The sequence below is a fragment of the Mchenga conophoros genome, linkage group LG12 (genome assembly GCF_057382185.1).
Source record: "Mchenga conophoros isolate Kocher_MC1m ecotype Shallow Benthic linkage group LG12, M_conophoros_male_GT1.1, whole genome shotgun sequence".
NCBI classification, from domain to species: domain Eukaryota; kingdom Metazoa; phylum Chordata; class Actinopteri; order Cichliformes; family Cichlidae; genus Mchenga; species Mchenga conophoros.
Window position 1 is genome coordinate 5204663 of NC_140537.1, and position 16390 is coordinate 5221052.

Here is a 16390-nt window from a genome sequence, read left to right on the forward strand (position 1 = left end):
TCTTGGCAGGGCGTATGGTGTGGTACTGCTGACAAAACCTACTCGAATCCCTCATAGCACAAATAACTTTGAGTTATTATATACTTTACAATAAACATATACATCACAGAAATGTGATTTTCACATGTAGGATATCTTTTTATCTGGCAGTATTACACTGCCAGCAAGTGCTGCCTCACAAACAATGATTTTGATAAACATTTCAGTAAAGTCCTAGCAGTGGAGCAAACACTAGGTCAGATCTGTTATTATCTTCATAACACTTCCAACGTGTCCTAAGAGCTGACTGAGGTTGTAGGATTAGAAAATGTTGTCACTTTAGCTTTAGATCTTTTAAATTAAACTATAACAAAACAGTAGTTAAGAGAAATGTAATCTCATAGCATCCACCTTGTCACCTGTGATATATCTGCGTTCAGAAACTAGAAGTTGTTAGCTTTCAAATAAAGTTTCATATACTCTTTTCTGTATCACTGATTTTCTGTAAAAGGTTTTGCACTTTCTGTTTTCAAACAGAAAAAAACCTCAATAAAAAAGGTGCTGGATATTATTATAACCCAAACCCTAAACCTAACCCTGGATGAAGGCTATGCTGCTGATGAGAATTTTCTTCGGCCGACATCCGACCCTCCCAGAGACTGTTTTTTCTGAAGATTTCTTCCTGTTAAAAGGGAGTTTTTCTTTTCTGTTTACTGTCACTAAGTATTTGCTTGTAGAGGATTGTCTGGTTGTTGGGGTTTTCTCTTTATTATTGTAGGGTCTAGGATTAACTGAGGGGCTTCATCAACACCCAATGAGAAATGCAAATTTGGAGCTGAAAACAAATCATATCACGTTTGAGTACTTTAATAATACACATTTATGCATATGTACAGAATGTCTGATCAAATAAAAATGTCACATTTGTGGTTACAAAGTCAGAAATATAACCTGTTCCATGAACTGAAAACAGCTCATGTAGTGAACCATGTCTGTGCGTGTCTGAGATAAACACCAAAAAGAAGCTTTTCATCAGGTGCTAGCTGGGCCTGGGCCTGTGTCGCCCTCTCAACACCGGATGACAACTGGGAACAGGGATCCTGAAACCCAGGACAAGCGGTGAAAAATGCTTCTGATTACAACCCATTATTAATTGTAAGAGCAACAAGCAAACACCAGAGAGATCATTTTTCTTTTTTTCTTCTTTTTGCCAACTTTAGCTCTCTGTTATCCCCTTAATCCTATCTTATCCCTTTCCTGTGCGCATTGGCTCAGTATTGTGGCGCTGAGCTTGACCCAAAACGCCAGAAAGGCTAAAATAAGAGAGGAAGGAGGGATAAGTGGGGAGTGAATAAGGGGCTGGGGACAGATTTAGGAGCCTGACTGGCGGTGGCCATGAGGGGTTTCCCCATGGATCAGTCTCAGGCCCAGGTGCAGGGTTTTAATGAAGACTGTGGAGTTAGTGAGATGGGGATGCACTTTGAATACCCCATCCCCATGTGAAGTCTCACTCAACACAGTGGCCCTGTTTGACCTTGGATTAGTTTCCTTTTCCAGGTTTAGAAGCAGGATGCTGACCTCCAACATCCCCCTCCCCCCCTCTGCTACCTGAACATCAAGAGATAGGGCTGTTTCCCTGGAGACAGATATTGCAACTGCGCCTGTTGTTTGGACTGAAGCCAGCTTTAGCTTCTCACAACAGCAAAGGCACCCATCTGGTGTGGTGGGCAGGAAAGTTTTTTTCCTCTGTCCTGACCCTTTTTTTCCTGCCCTCAGTAATACAGTTTGTTCTTCATGGTAGGTTGCATGTCTTTCATGTTTTGCATGCCATGTTCTATAGTAACATGCTTTGTTTTTTTTAAACCAAAAACCCTGCATCACCTCCATCACAGATGTTTTGTTTCTTTCATTACACAGTAATATTTTCTTCATGACTGAGTGAAATTCATCCTTTTTCCAAAAGCACAATCTAAAACAGAGCAGCTCAGTGCGGCTGTTTAAAATTTAATAAAGTCAGACACAATGAGTGGCTTCTGTTTTGCACATGCTGCACTCACTTTGCATGCGCATCTGTCTATTGTAAGTTAGTAATTGCACCTTTGCAGAGTTATTCTAGTGCTAGCTATTATATTCTTGTTTGTTTTGAAACCAAACATGTTTTTATTGAGATTGGGCAATGGCCGGTTGCACGACATCTGCTAATTACACCTAAAGTTGGCAATGCCCGGTCCCACAGATGATTCAAAGGAGATAAGTGGCACGGGGGGTTGGGTGGAGAAACGCATCGGAGGTGAGTGTGGAAGTGGTGAAAGGGTGTTTGCAGGCTGAGAATGCGGCTGCGGTTGCTCACACACCTTGTCTGCGATCTCTCTTCCTGGGTCGTTTGTGCCGCTCTGCCTGTGTTATCTATCCTCATATCTTCAGTGGCTTCCTAACACCTGTTGATAAAAGACATCCTCTCCTGTCAGCAGCAGCCACCCAGCCACTCATGGATGTGATCCTTAGAAGAGCCAAAAACACTCTTTGAACGCGCTTCCTCCTCTCTTTGTCGTCATGACACCTTTTCGATTTACATAATATCTTCACTCTCATTATTATTCAGTGATCCATGTGACAATGCAAGTCTTTAAAATGAAGAACATAATAAAATAATATCAATATGTGTTTGAGAAGGTTTTACCCAACCGGTTGCTTCATAAAGTGTCTCATGACATGATGATGTCACACAAACTTTGTCTTCTTATCCCCACACCATTGTCGTCTCATTTGTGCACTTTTTTTCTAAACTTTTTTTTATTCTTTTTTTTTTAAACTGTGACTTATTTTGATAACTTGATCAATAGTCTGAACTGGGAAGATTAAAATTTGCTCTGACCAATAAACTAATTGTGTATATCATATAAATGTTGGCACTCACAATGCCCTACGCAGTTTCCTCAGGTTGGTCCATTTGTCTAGGAGGAGATGGGGACCATACCAACATACATAGATATATACAAAAGCTATGATAATTATAGTTTAGCTAGTTTCATTAAAAAACTACTTAAGAATGTGGTTCTCTCATGTTTGACTAGCAATTTTTCACACACACACACACACACACACACACACACACACACACACACACACACACACACACACACACACACATATATATATATATAAAGGGCTGAGCAGAGCACTTAAAGTAAGATCCTGCTTGACTTCATGTTTGTAATGCAGAAGGAGGAAAGCTGCTTTGTTTTTAATGGCTGGTTTTTGTTGACTGACAGTAAGATCACTTCATTTGTGACACTGACAGTAGTCACAGAACATTACATGCCTCTGTTCCCTTTCACTGGAAGCTGAGCAGATCAAACCACATATTGTATGTGATTCATGCATCACACCTAACACATTCAATCTTGAGATCATCCACGCTACCCAGCCTGTTGGTATAGTGCCACCGAAGGGAACTACTAGTGTTTTACTGATAGTTATTATTAAATGTACAAAACCTGTTCTTATTCTTAAGGCATCAAATGCTACAGATCAATGTGAACACTTGCAGGATTCCTTGGAATCAATTTTAAATTGACCTGGTTAGCTGTTCATGTTTCAGCCCAAACCATGATCTTCACAACAACAGATGCTTCAAGGTGCTTTCTATTGTAAAACAAAGATCCTACAATAATACAGAGAAACCCCAACAATCAGGCGATCCCCTATGAGCAAGCACTTGACGACAGAAGGAAGGAAATAGCCCTTAATAGTAAGAAACCTCTGTTACAACCAGGATCAGGGAGGGGAAGTGATCTCCTAAACCACCTTCTAAAAATGTCAAAGTAGTTGTTGGTGCCCAAACCCTAGGGAATACATTTGGAGCCTAAACTTACATCAGCAGTGAATGAAAGCAAATGCAGAACTCAAGGCCTCCAACAAACAGGACATAAACCTGTTTGCCTGAGTAACCTGTGACAACACCAACTACAACCACCTAATAAATCTTTTACTTTTTATTAAGGGATCAAGCAAAGAGTGCATCAAGGCACCAAAGTCAAAGGACACAATGCCAGATGTCTTTATCACTTTAAGAATAGTAAGCTTGGTTTCAAACCTCTGAATGAATGCACACTTTTGAACATGTGCCTATATATTGATGATAATGAGCACAGACAAGCCAGTTTTGTTTCCCTTGCTCTCTCTGTCAGACCCAAGATTGCCTTTTGTTAAGCAGTTTGCTGCCTGAGTTCTATGTGGCTGCATAATTGTGTTTGTGTGTGTTTGTGTGTATTTGTGCATGCGTGTGTGTGAGTGTGTGTTTTAGACAGACGACAGCGTGTCATGTGCGTCACTGAGGTGAATAGAGGTGGCAGTGTGCTGACAGCTGGAGACAGGTTCCAAGGCAGTGAGGTTACAATTGGTGTTAATAGATGCCTTCCTAAAGAGCAGCTCTCAGTACACATTAAAACACACCCTGCACCCCACCTCACACTCATTCAGCTTTTTCTGGGCTCGTCTTCGGCTGTGTTTAGTGTATGTTTATGTGTCAACCGCAAACTGATTGAACTGTGCTTGCCAGCATTGGTTGTGGCTGCATAACAACAGGCAGTTATTTGCAGTATGCTGCAGAATGTGCAGCATATGTGTTTAGTTCCAAAAGCTGAGATAATCGGAGAAAACAGTGGTGTGGTTTTTTTTCTCTTTTTGAAAGGAAACCAGAGTAAGGTTTTGAGGCGACGTCGACTATGAGCTGGTTAAAATGATAATTTTGAAATGCTGCTTCCCATATGCACCCATACCAGCACGTTTCTCCAAATACTTCTGTCTTCATTAAAATGGGAATGGGACCATGGGGAAGACTGTCCTTTTCCAAAAAAACCACTGGAGTAAAAAAAAGGGACAAAGGCAAAAGTTGTCAGAGATAAGACTTCACTCCTGAACAACCAGAAGCCAAGCTTCTTTCAACAGCTTCTTACCAGTGTAAAGTCAGCAAAATGTTGTCTTTATTGCGTAGTTCCCTCATCTTTTTTTGTCATCCTGATTTACTTTGAGAAGATGATGAAATGCCTTTTGTGCTGCCACCATGTTGTTTGTATTTTCAGATTTACACACTTGTGGAAAAGATCAGTTTCAAGGGAATGTTGCTGTTTTCTTTTGCATGCAGGTTGACATCACAGACAAAATTATGCATTTACCCATTACCAGCTTAATGTGGGAATTGGAAACACTGGAAGGAGGAACAAATTTCATTTTGTTCCTTTGCCTTAGTTGCTTTTATAATACCATCATTTGTAAGCCTGTCTTTCTCTACTTTATTTTAAGTCTTCAATTTACAGCTGTGGAAGTAGCAACACACTTTGATTCAGACCGAAATATCTGTTTATTGGACTTTCATAAAAACATTTCTATACCTATATTCCTCTCCAAAAACATTAAAACACTGATTATCCCCTGACATGTTTTACTTTTAACTCAAGTTTGTGTTCAGTTTTCATGGTTTATGGCCCAGTAGCCTTTATCCAAAGCTATTGATAGTCTCTTCAGCCACAGCTGTGAATTGTATTCAGTTCAATAAGGAGTGATCATTACAACGAATTGAATGTGATTAACTGATGTACAAAATTCAATTAAGCTATTTGGTAATTGGACTCCAATGGCCCATCACAGCACAATGGAATCACAGCAGTGATAAGAATTATGACAAGACCCCCTGGAGTCTAGACACTGGATGGAGTTTGAGTAACATGGGAGAGGTGGTAATGGGGAGGAGGTGGGTTGCATGAAGGTGTCTTCAGGGGAGAATGACAGATGAGCAGTGAGATTTAAAGTACATGGAGTGGAGGCTGATTGGCCTGAAAAGTGGTCAGAAAGACTATTGGACTAGACAAGTGATGTCACGGCAATTAGCTTGCTGGTGTGGGAAAGTGGAAGAGATGCAAAGCATAGATTAGCCACTAAACACTCAGGAAGCAGACAGTTGTGTGACTACAGATCTTCCTTATTGAATGTATGCATGAACTTTATTACTAATTGACAAGTCGTTGAATAAGATGTTGACTAAACGGGACAAAACAGCGTGTCATCCTAATCACCAAAGAGCACTCATAGCTGTGGTCAATTTTGTTAAGATTGATTGGTTGTGTTTTCTAAACACAGGTGCAGTCAGGTCATTTTAATATCAACAGGAAAAAATGAGGCATGCTTTTGGCAGTAAATTGCATGTTGCAAATCTTAGCTAGCCAGTTTGCAGACTTTTGCGAGTGAATTGCAGAAATCTTTGACTTCCCACCTTTTTCACTGTGCTCTAAAAATACTGACAGCGCTTTTTTAAACACCAAAACAGAGATTGCAATGGTATGACACTTTAGTAAATTCTGCATTGTCTTAAACATCAGCTAGCATGTTAGCATGCTGGAATTTGCTTTAAGATCCATGGTTTCTTTCTAAAATTGAGGTTCTCATAATAATATGATAACATATAAAACGATAGTGTTTTGTATGCTGCAGGCTAACACTTGTGTATTGCTTATTACTGCTTCCTGCAGGTTCTGGTTAGACACAGCCAGCCAAACTCACTGCATAGACCTGTACAGCTGACACCCAGCAGCCTCTAGGAGTTGACAAATGGAAAAAGGCCTGAAGATAAATGAAGCACAATTACCCGAGGTAACAAATGTTCCTAATGATTTATGCCCAGCTCGGGTTGCTTTATTTTCGCCTGGGCACTATTCACCAGGAGGACAGCGCTGGCGCGAACCCTGGGGCTGCTCCGAGCTGATGCTCAGACAGCAAGTTGCAGACATTGACTAATGGGCTATGTGAGACCACCGCCATTGATATTTACCTCATTTCTCCTCACCCGAACACTGTCTCAACAATGTCAAGGCTAGCCATCATCCTCTGAGATTTTTCTTTCTTTTTCCAAGCTCGGGGATGGGTGATGCCATAGGCTTCCTCGGTCAGTCCCACCCTTTGGTGCTCCGGGGCAGAGGAGAGAGGAAAAAGGTGAGAGCGAGATGAAGAGGGGAAAAGGTCAGACTTTAAGCTTCAGGCATTGTGAAGAAACACACACTTCTCTATGTTTTCACTTGTGTGCTTGATGTAGTATCACAGTCCATACATGGCTATGAGGGAGAAAAAGGTTGGGTTTTTTTTACACTAAAGCTGTGACGAAATAAGATCTACATTATTAGATCTACAGTAGGCTGACTTGAGGTCTTTGCAACAGTATCATAATGATCTGTTAAACCTATTTTTTTCTTATTGCTTATATTTATGATACAGTTCATGCACAACAAAATAGAGAAAAAAATAGCAGTTTCAAGTTTTCACCCTGCACCAACTTGCAATTTTAACTTCTCTTGCCTTTCTCTTTCTTTCACACTCGCTCTCCGTTTGCTGACAATCAGGAAGTGACAGCTACCACACTAAGTGGTGCTCGCCTCACTTTTTACACACGAGTTAAGCCATTACCCTTCCGATACCTTAGCACAGGGCAAGTGAGCGTGAGATCTCAAATAGCAGTTGCGTGCAGGGAGGAAAACACATCCTCTGATTACAAATCTCCGGCCCAGGTGGTCTTGCTCAGACCCCTACACTAATTTTACCCGAACTATGACAAATAAGTCCCACATTCCATATTTACAGAGGAACAGCCAGCATCTCCTTTCTCTCGTTCAGCTGTGCTGAATAATAAATGGCCGGAGTGACATATTCATCAGGATCAGATTCACGGCGAAATGAAGCATTATATTTTTAAATAAGCTTTACACATTTGGGGAAGCTCCTCACAGGAGGTACTAATTTGTATGCTCAATGAAACTAATCACCTAATTGAAAAATGGTCCCAGTGAGACTTAAGTGTCAACAGAGGCGTGGCGAAATGATAGCCTATAACAGATTATTCGATTGAAGCCATTAACCAAAGCAGCTGTTAGTATGATAAATCACACAGAGAACCCAAACAATCTCAGCTCAGTGTTTCACTATTAATGAATATTACCCAGTCTTAACCTTTAGTGATTTATGTGTTGTTTGTTAATCACAAGTGCAAAGAAATGCTAATAATATACATTAAAATTCAAGCTTTTAAAGGGTATTGTGCAGTGCATTCTTAAAGGGATTGAATAAACATTAACTTTAGTACTGTGAACACACTAGACCATTGCTGGGAAAATTGTTGGGCTTTTACAGCCTACGAACACACTGAATCACATGTAGGTTTGGGTAGGTTGCTTGAAAAATGAGATTAAAACTTTTCACATTTTTAGTCAGCATTTAATCAAAGGTGCATTTAAACAACTTCCTATCCAAAACACAGAGCTACAACCCTTCCTGTGCAGTATGCAACTCTGGAAGAATGCATAACGTAGCTCAGAATTAACTAGTTTTACAGTTTTATTCATACAAAACTGCAAATGACAACAACAGCTGTCAAAAGGTGTTTTTTTTACAATAACACAGAGAAGACACCGGCAATCAGAAGTCCCCCCTATGATCAAACATTTGGTGACAGTGGGAAGGAAAAACTACCTTTTAACAGGAAATACTCTGGCACAGCCATCTGTCGTGACTGGTTTGGGTGGAGGGGAGGGACGGAAGACAAAAGACACCCTTTGGAAGAGATTGATAATAACTAATGATGAAATGCAGAACACGGGAAGTCCCCCGCAGCCTAGACCTATTGCAGCGCAACTAAGAGAGGATTCGGAGTCACCTGATCCAGCCCTAACTGTAAGCTTTATCAAAAAGGAAAGTTTTAAGGCTAATCTTAAAGGTAGATAGGGTGTCTGTGTCCTGAATCTAAACTGGGAGCTGTTTCCACAGAAGAGAGGCTTGAAAGCAAAATGCTCTGCCTCCCATTCTACTTTAAAATATTCTAGGAACCACAAGTGAACCAGCAGTTTGAGAGCAAAGTGCTCTATTTAGTTCTCTTATCATGGAAGCTCCACCATTATTTCTTACTGTGTCAATTAAAAAAAGAAGAGAAAACTAGATTAAATGATGATGACGAGAGCATGATGATATACAGCATATTAAAGCATCACTCCATAGAGCCCTGTTAGGGGCCCAGTGATGTTGAAATGAACCTGAGGCTTTTCTCTTTGATATATGTCCTCACAAAATCACGCCCCTACACCCACAGACAGTCCCAAATGCTAACATGCATGTACAGACACATTCCAAAACACTACATACTGCACTTAAATACATACAGAATTCCTACTCCCACACAGATATGACAAATGCTGCACGATATGTTTCATTTGTTGGCCCTCGAGAGCAGCTGATGACTGGGGTTCTGATGGGAGGACATGGAAATGTGGGTCGTGCCTCACCTGCGCTTTCATTTGCAGGTCCTGTTCATCTTCAGAGATGCCTGTCACAAATCCCCGCTCTGCATGTCAGAGACACCCGTTTCCCTGTGCAGCCCTGACTCACAGACATAACCCAATAGCACACTCGCTACCAGGGACCGAAACTCACATCTGGGCTGCAGAGACAAAGGTGGAACACTTGAGAGCTGTGGTAAATTCTGAGTAATGTGGCTCATTTCTCAGCAAACACATACTGTAAAGGTTTTTGGAGGAATGCAGATCTTGACACAAGTTTAGAAGCTGATGGTTTTTTATGCTGTCTGAAATATATCGGGTTGCACATCGCTGACCTATAAAAGACAACAGACATCATCTCGTCTTTCCTTTTGTTGCTACACAAGTTTTCACTGTTGTTTTAGGCTGTGGTACCAACGTCAAATCAAAACACTTGTTTGGATGTTCTAATTGATGGCAGGCATTGTTTCCAGCCAGCTCCTCTTCCCTTTCCCCAATCCACTCCCAATTCACTCAGAATTACTTCTCCTCCCCTGCAGCTACGATTCATTTTATGCTGTAGACATCAGCTGATCGAAGGCTTCACCTTTTGGTATTTTTGTTGCATCAGGATATTCTCTTTTTTTTTTTTTTTTTTTTTTGCCTGTCCCGTTTGGCTCTTTTGTCACCACCCTGGTGACATACCCCTACTCCAAGGTCCTGCATGTGTGGGTGGTTGTGGTGGAGCGGGAAGAGGGAGGCAGCTGGAGATGGGGAGGGAAGGAAGGGAGGGGCAAGTGACCCCTCCCTGGGGCCAGCTCCCCCGCTGACCCCAGTAGGCACCCCCATACTCCGCGACCCGCCAGGGAAAGGGGGCCCAGGCCCATCCAGACCGGGGCCCAGTGCAGCAGCGCCTCCTGGCCCCACAGAGCCCGGGACAGTCCACCCAACCCCACCACGGAGAAAACTGCACCCACCCCACCATCCACTCATCTTCCAGACTACATAAGACAATAAACACCCAGGCTGAGATCTTCCTCCACCTCTTTATTTTTGCCATCAGAATTGTTGTCTAAAGGCAAAGAAAGATGCCCAACGGATTTACTTTACCAAATTGACCATCCCAGCCTTGCCGTAATGGTCCATTTGATTCACCTTTTATTGTTTATTTTATTTTCACTTGCTGAATACGGGACAGACTTGACTGGGGGAAAGAAGGGGAGAAAGAAAGAGGGAAAGAGAAACAGCTGAGAAGAGGGACGGGGGAGAAGGGCAAAAGACAAAAACCAACAGAACGGGCAGAGAAAAAAAAATGCATATATCAATCACCTGGATCACCTGCTGAGAAAGAAAAAAGAAAACAAGCAGAAGAGAACAAGAGTAATAGAATAAACAACATCACAATGATATATGGGAATATGACAGTAAATACTAAATATTAAACATTATTGTGCAGCACATAAGATCAACAGAACACAGTGTGCTTTGAGGTAGGAGCCAAAAAGGGTGTAGTTTGTGGGTGTGATCACCCGTGTGTACACCTGTGAGCATGGGCGCGCTTGTTTTTTTTTTTTTTAAAAGGTTCCTTCATGTAATGATCTGCTAGAGGGTGTGGGGGGGGCCACAGCCCTGTCCTCCAGGGCATGAAGCAGGTATGGAGGAGATCAAAACTCCAGACATCCAGAGGCCCCCAGAATACAAGAGACCAAGGAAGACCAACAGAGGGGCAGCCGCGCCACTGTCCCAGAAAGAGCTGAGGAGAGTCCCAGATGAGGGCTTACTCAGCAGCCGCGGAGCAGAAGCCAGGGGGAGTTGCAGTGACGCGCCCGTGGGCTCCGCCGGCAGCCAGCCGTGCCTGAGTGACCGAGCCCCAGGCCGAGAGGCCGGGGGCACCCCACCTCCGAAGTGGCCCGAGCGAGCCCCAGGCTCCAGGCCCCGATAAGCGGCCGCCAAGGAGTGAGCCGGTGTGTACCTGGACACCCATCCCCGGACACAAAGAACCACCAACGCACCGATGTCTGAGGGAGTCCGCCACTGGCAGGGGAAGTGGTGGTGGGGGGAGATAGGCCTCCAAACCTTGGAGGGCCTGAGATGTCCCCAGAGAGGTGGCGCCTGACACCCAACCTGACATATAGACACAGACATACAGGCACACACAGATACAAACATCCATTCCCACCCTCATGCTCTCATATGCACTTACTCCACACTCAACCAACGTGGAGACAGACATAAAGAGACGCTGTACACACGATCACACTCCCCAAGCGTACTCTACAAACCGGGTCTAGGTACCCTTGCCCCTGGAGGGGGGAACTGCACCCAGACCCAGGTGGTGTTACCCTTTTCCCTGCGGTGGGGGGAGGCAGACCGCTCCGACTCCGCAGCAGCAGGAAGGCCCCATACTCCAGACCGCAGTCGGACGGCCAACTCCTCCTATGACCCCCCACCCCCACTAGGTGATGGAGCTGATCAAAGGAGCCCAGAGCAATTGATCTGATGTGGTGGCAGAGGCTGTATCAAGACTAATGTAATCTAATAGATAATTTCTATATTGGTTAGAATTAAGATTATTTTTATTTTTCTAGTTCATGAGGACTGTTTTCTTGGCTATGCATAGGGCAGTGAAAACCATATGGGCGATATTCTTTTCTGAAGTGACATTATCTAAGCTGCCCAACAAACACACTAAGGGGGAAGTTGGAATGTTACATTTCAGACACTTCGATAAGTCTTCACATATCTCGCGTCAAAACTTCTGAACTGGTGGACAGAACCAAAGAGCGTGGATATAATTGTCCGGTGAATTGGTTTGGCAGTGTGAGCAGTTGTTGGTAGATGTAAAGCCCATCTTGAACATCCGATGACCTGTATAGTGCACTCTATGTAATATTTTGTATTGAATTAATTGAAGACTGGGATTTCTAATTAGATGAAAGGTTTTTAAGCAAATCTGAGACCAGAAGTTTAGGTCTAAGTTAACTGATAAATCCGCTTCCCATTTTGCAATAGGAAGTGATATTGATTCATCTGTTTTAGAAAGCATTCTGTATATTTTGGATAGTAATTTGGGGGTTTTAAGAGTAAGAAATTGAACCACACTTGGTGGTGTTTGTAGTTCAACTTGACCCGGTTTAAATTTCTTTTTTACTATGGATTTAATTTGTTGATATTCTAAAAATCTTTTCTTGTTGATCCCATATTGTGTAACTAGTCCGTCAAATAAAATAAATTCTGTTCCTTCGAGTATATGTTCTAAATATTTGATTCCTTTACCACTCCAATCTGAAAAGTTTATCATATTATTGTTTTGTAATATTTCAGGGTTGTTCCAGATAGGTGTACGTTTGCATGGGATTAATGAAGACGCCGTCAATTTTAGAAACTCCCACCATGCTGTCAGAGAAGAGCTGATGTTGATGCTTTTAAAGCATTCATGTCGTTGGATGTTTGAGCTGATAAATGGTAGGTCTGAGATCTCTAGATTATTGCAAAGTGCTTGTTCTACATCTAGCCAAGGTTCATCTAAGAGGGTATGTTTTAGCCATCCTGAGATAAACTGAAGCCTGTTGGCTAAGAAGTAGTGCTGAAAGTTAGGCAGTTCTATTCCTCCTTTATCCTTGGTCTTTTGTAGTGTTTTTAAGCTTATACGTGGGGGTTTATTTTTCCAAAGGAATTTGGACATACATGAATCTAGAGATCTGAACCAATCTTGTGGCGGTTTAGTTGGGATCATTGAGAATAAATAATTTATTTTTGGTAAGACCATCATTTTTATAGCGGCAGCCCTTCCCATGAGTGATATGGGTAGACATTTCCATCTAGCCAGATCATCTTCTACCTTCTTTAAAAGTGGGATATGGTTTAATTTAGTTAGATCTGCAAGCTTGGGAGAAACATTAATACCTAAATATTTTATATTTCCTGATTGCAGTGGTGTAGAAGAGGAATTATGGAGGGAGCAATTAATCGGTAGGACTGTAGATTTTGACCAGTTAATTGAGTAATCTGATATTCTTGCAAAAGAGTTTATCAATTCAATCACCCCAGAGATATTGGTTTGTGAATTTTGGAGAAAGAGTAACACATCATCCGCATAAAGGCTGATTTTATGTTCCACGTTCTTGCATTTTATGCCCTTAATTACTGAATTCTGTCTAATTGCTGCTGCTAGTGGTTCAATAAAAATTGCATCAAGATATTCTCACATGTTGTATTTTTTGTTTGTTTGTTCTTTTTTTTGGCATCCATGCTAGCAATAATACCAAGGTTTGTCTCATTCTGTTTTATGTAAAACAGTGAGAACACTCTTGGGTGAAAAACATCCCTCGCCCTGAGGGAAACTCTCAGTTCCTGTGCAAATAAATAACAGCACATGCAGTCAAGACAAAACAGCAATTATCCTTGAGAGAGACTCTGTGTGTGTGTGTGTTAGTGAGAGAGAGAGAAAGGGAGAGAGTAATTCTGCCTTTACATGTCCCCTCCTGGCTCAGTTTGTGTGGCACAGTTGGCTTTTTCTTTTCGTGATAAATGTGCATGGATTTACGTTGCACACTTGTCCCTGCAGTTTGCCTTGTTTGCATAAATACTGCTTAACACTTTGATGATTGTCAGGTCTTTATGGACTGATCCCTTAGCGAGAGAGTGCTATTATCCCCAAAGACAACAGGAGTTCATTTTGAGTTCTGTTGACACTAACGTCTGAAGCTGAAACCGTGGCTGTGTAGCTGCTTCGGGTTCTGTCCTACAAAGCGTCCCAGGGTACAGATGCAGGCATGTTTCTCTATGTATAAACTAAGTCTTAAGCCCAGCTGACAGCACAATTTGATTTTTTAAGATTCCTTGAATGAAAGCCTCTCCACCCTGTTTTAAGTAATAAGAGATTACAGGTAATCTCCTGGTAATGGCAGGCTGGCATTCCTCTGCAGCAGGCGCTTCTGAGGCACGGTGGGAGATGTTGTTTTTGACCCACTGACTGTTTAATCCTTTCTCAGCATGTTAATTAGTTTATCAGTCAGTGCAGAAAAAACCTTGACCAGCAAGGTGTGAGTGAAAGGGTTTGTACTTCGTGTGTGCGTTTTTGTACACGTGAAGATGTGTGTGGGCATGTGCATTTATTAGCAGAAATATGCATATAATCACAAGTATGCACATCCATCTGCATCCCCTCGTGGTCATGTCATTGCATAATGAAATGGTGAAATAACAATGATGTCAAAAGTACAAGCGAAAAAAATCATTCAAAAACAGCTGTGTGTCTTCACGAGCATGTGACCCACATGTATAAAGTGTATACTTTATGGAAGTTCTCTCTTTTATTTAAGGGTCTTGAATAAGGACTTGAGAAGGACACAGTCATTGCTGGCTTCAGAAAGAGTATGACGCACCATCATCTAAACAAGAAATTATCAGTTGCCGACTCCTAATAAGTTGCTACAGTTATATACTGTGCATTCCAGTGTTAGTCACGATTCATTTACTGTCTGCCTTCGGCTGCTGTTGTGCGTCCTTGGTACAAAAGTGTGTAATGGCAGCTCTCAGCTGACTCCCAGCTGACCACCATACAAGTTACCCATGAAAATTACATAAGCAGCAGCACATAAATACATCAGATCAATAAGATTGAAAAAAGAAAAAAATCATCCTCCCTTATCTTCTGTTATTTTCTTTCTTTTTTAAAATTGGATTCCTGACAGCACCTAGCTACAGGTTGTGCTGTCGACTTATCCATATTTGCATACATTAAAAAAAAATTTCTATGGTTTGGAAATAATGTTACACAGAGTAATGTCTTTAAGGATGCAACAGGCTGCAATTCTCCCCGTGAGATGAAAAGATTGCTCATTTTTAAAAATAATTCCTTTATATACCCCAACTCTCCATCTGTCAGTAGAAAACAAATGTAAAAAAATTGTGTTGCTTGCATGGCCAAAGAAAGAAAGAAATCATTACATTTTGTCATGAATCACTTTCTTCAAAATAGCAAAATGGCTCATTAACCTTGGTGTGATGGTTAATGTTTGTTTTATACGAATTACATGCCTCAGACTATGAACTACTAATGAGTGTGGACCATATAAGAATGCATACAATAGGAATATTATAAGAATTACATATTAATGAAAATACTTTATGCTGCATGAGAAAAAGCTGCTCTCATGACAAAATCATAAGACGTGGAAATCTAAAAAGCTGTACAAACTAAAACTACCTGAAACATATTTACTATTGGAAGGAATGGGAAATTATTTCCTCCTTGATGGGGGAGGATGCTCTCTCCCACTACCCTTCAAGTTACGTTGTATTTGAATCACAATTAATTTCACAATTATTATGTCTGTGTGTTAAGCTACACAGTAACTGTGTTCAGAGTGTCTCCTGTGAGCGTCATGTTAAACAACTACTCACCTGTTTTCTCACCCTACTGTGTAATTTGCACTTCCTGCAACAGGTGGGGGACATGTTTTCGAAATCCTATGTGGTGATTTCATATAAATGGCACTGAAATTGAAAATGGCTCGAAAGACTGCAATCACAAGCCGTCGTTTCTGTTTTGGTCTTTCAGAGGTTATGGATTATGATAGTGGGGAGGGCTATGGGGGCTTGCCAGTGAAAATGTGTGTTTGTAAAGTAAGCAGACTGTTTTCCACCTCATTTCCCTTTTGCCGTCTCTCAGCTATCTTTTCACCCCGAGCTCTGTGTGCCTTCGGTGGCAATCTTAGGGGAAATAAATAAAACTGTAACAGCTTGATTAAACCTGCTGTGCTCTCTAAAAGACATTTTGAAGTGCACCCCTGCCCCCCACCCCCAACCCCATATACCAGTAATGTTTTTGTGGAGGCTGAAAGCTGGGCTTTCCTCTTGCTTCCTCTGTGGTCTTGCTGAATGTTTGTGACGTGTGCTGTTATACTTGAGCTGTTGTGTAAGCTCTTGCCAGTCTGGGCAGATGTGAAGGATGGATTTGCTTGCACTGCTGCCAAATCACTGTTGTCTTTTCAAGGTCTCTGACCCTGAGATAAATGACCGTCTGTAGCAAATGTAAGTCCTTTGAATTTGATTACAGTGCAGCATTACTACTTGCTCTATGCAAATAAACATATATATGGAGAAGATGGAGA

The 16390-nt window shown here is 41.8% G+C and overlaps 1 long non-coding RNA gene across 1 annotated transcript; it reads left to right on the forward strand.

Annotated features, from left to right (window-relative positions):
- The first annotated feature begins 6580 nt into the window (after positions 1-6580).
- LOC146561969 (uncharacterized) lies at positions 6581-10172 on the forward strand. Its single transcript, XR_014894524.1, has 3 exons — positions 6581-6627; positions 6888-6966; positions 9318-10172. It is a non-coding gene; the product is annotated as an uncharacterized LOC146561969 (long non-coding RNA).
- Positions 10173-16390: the final 6218 nt, after the last annotated feature.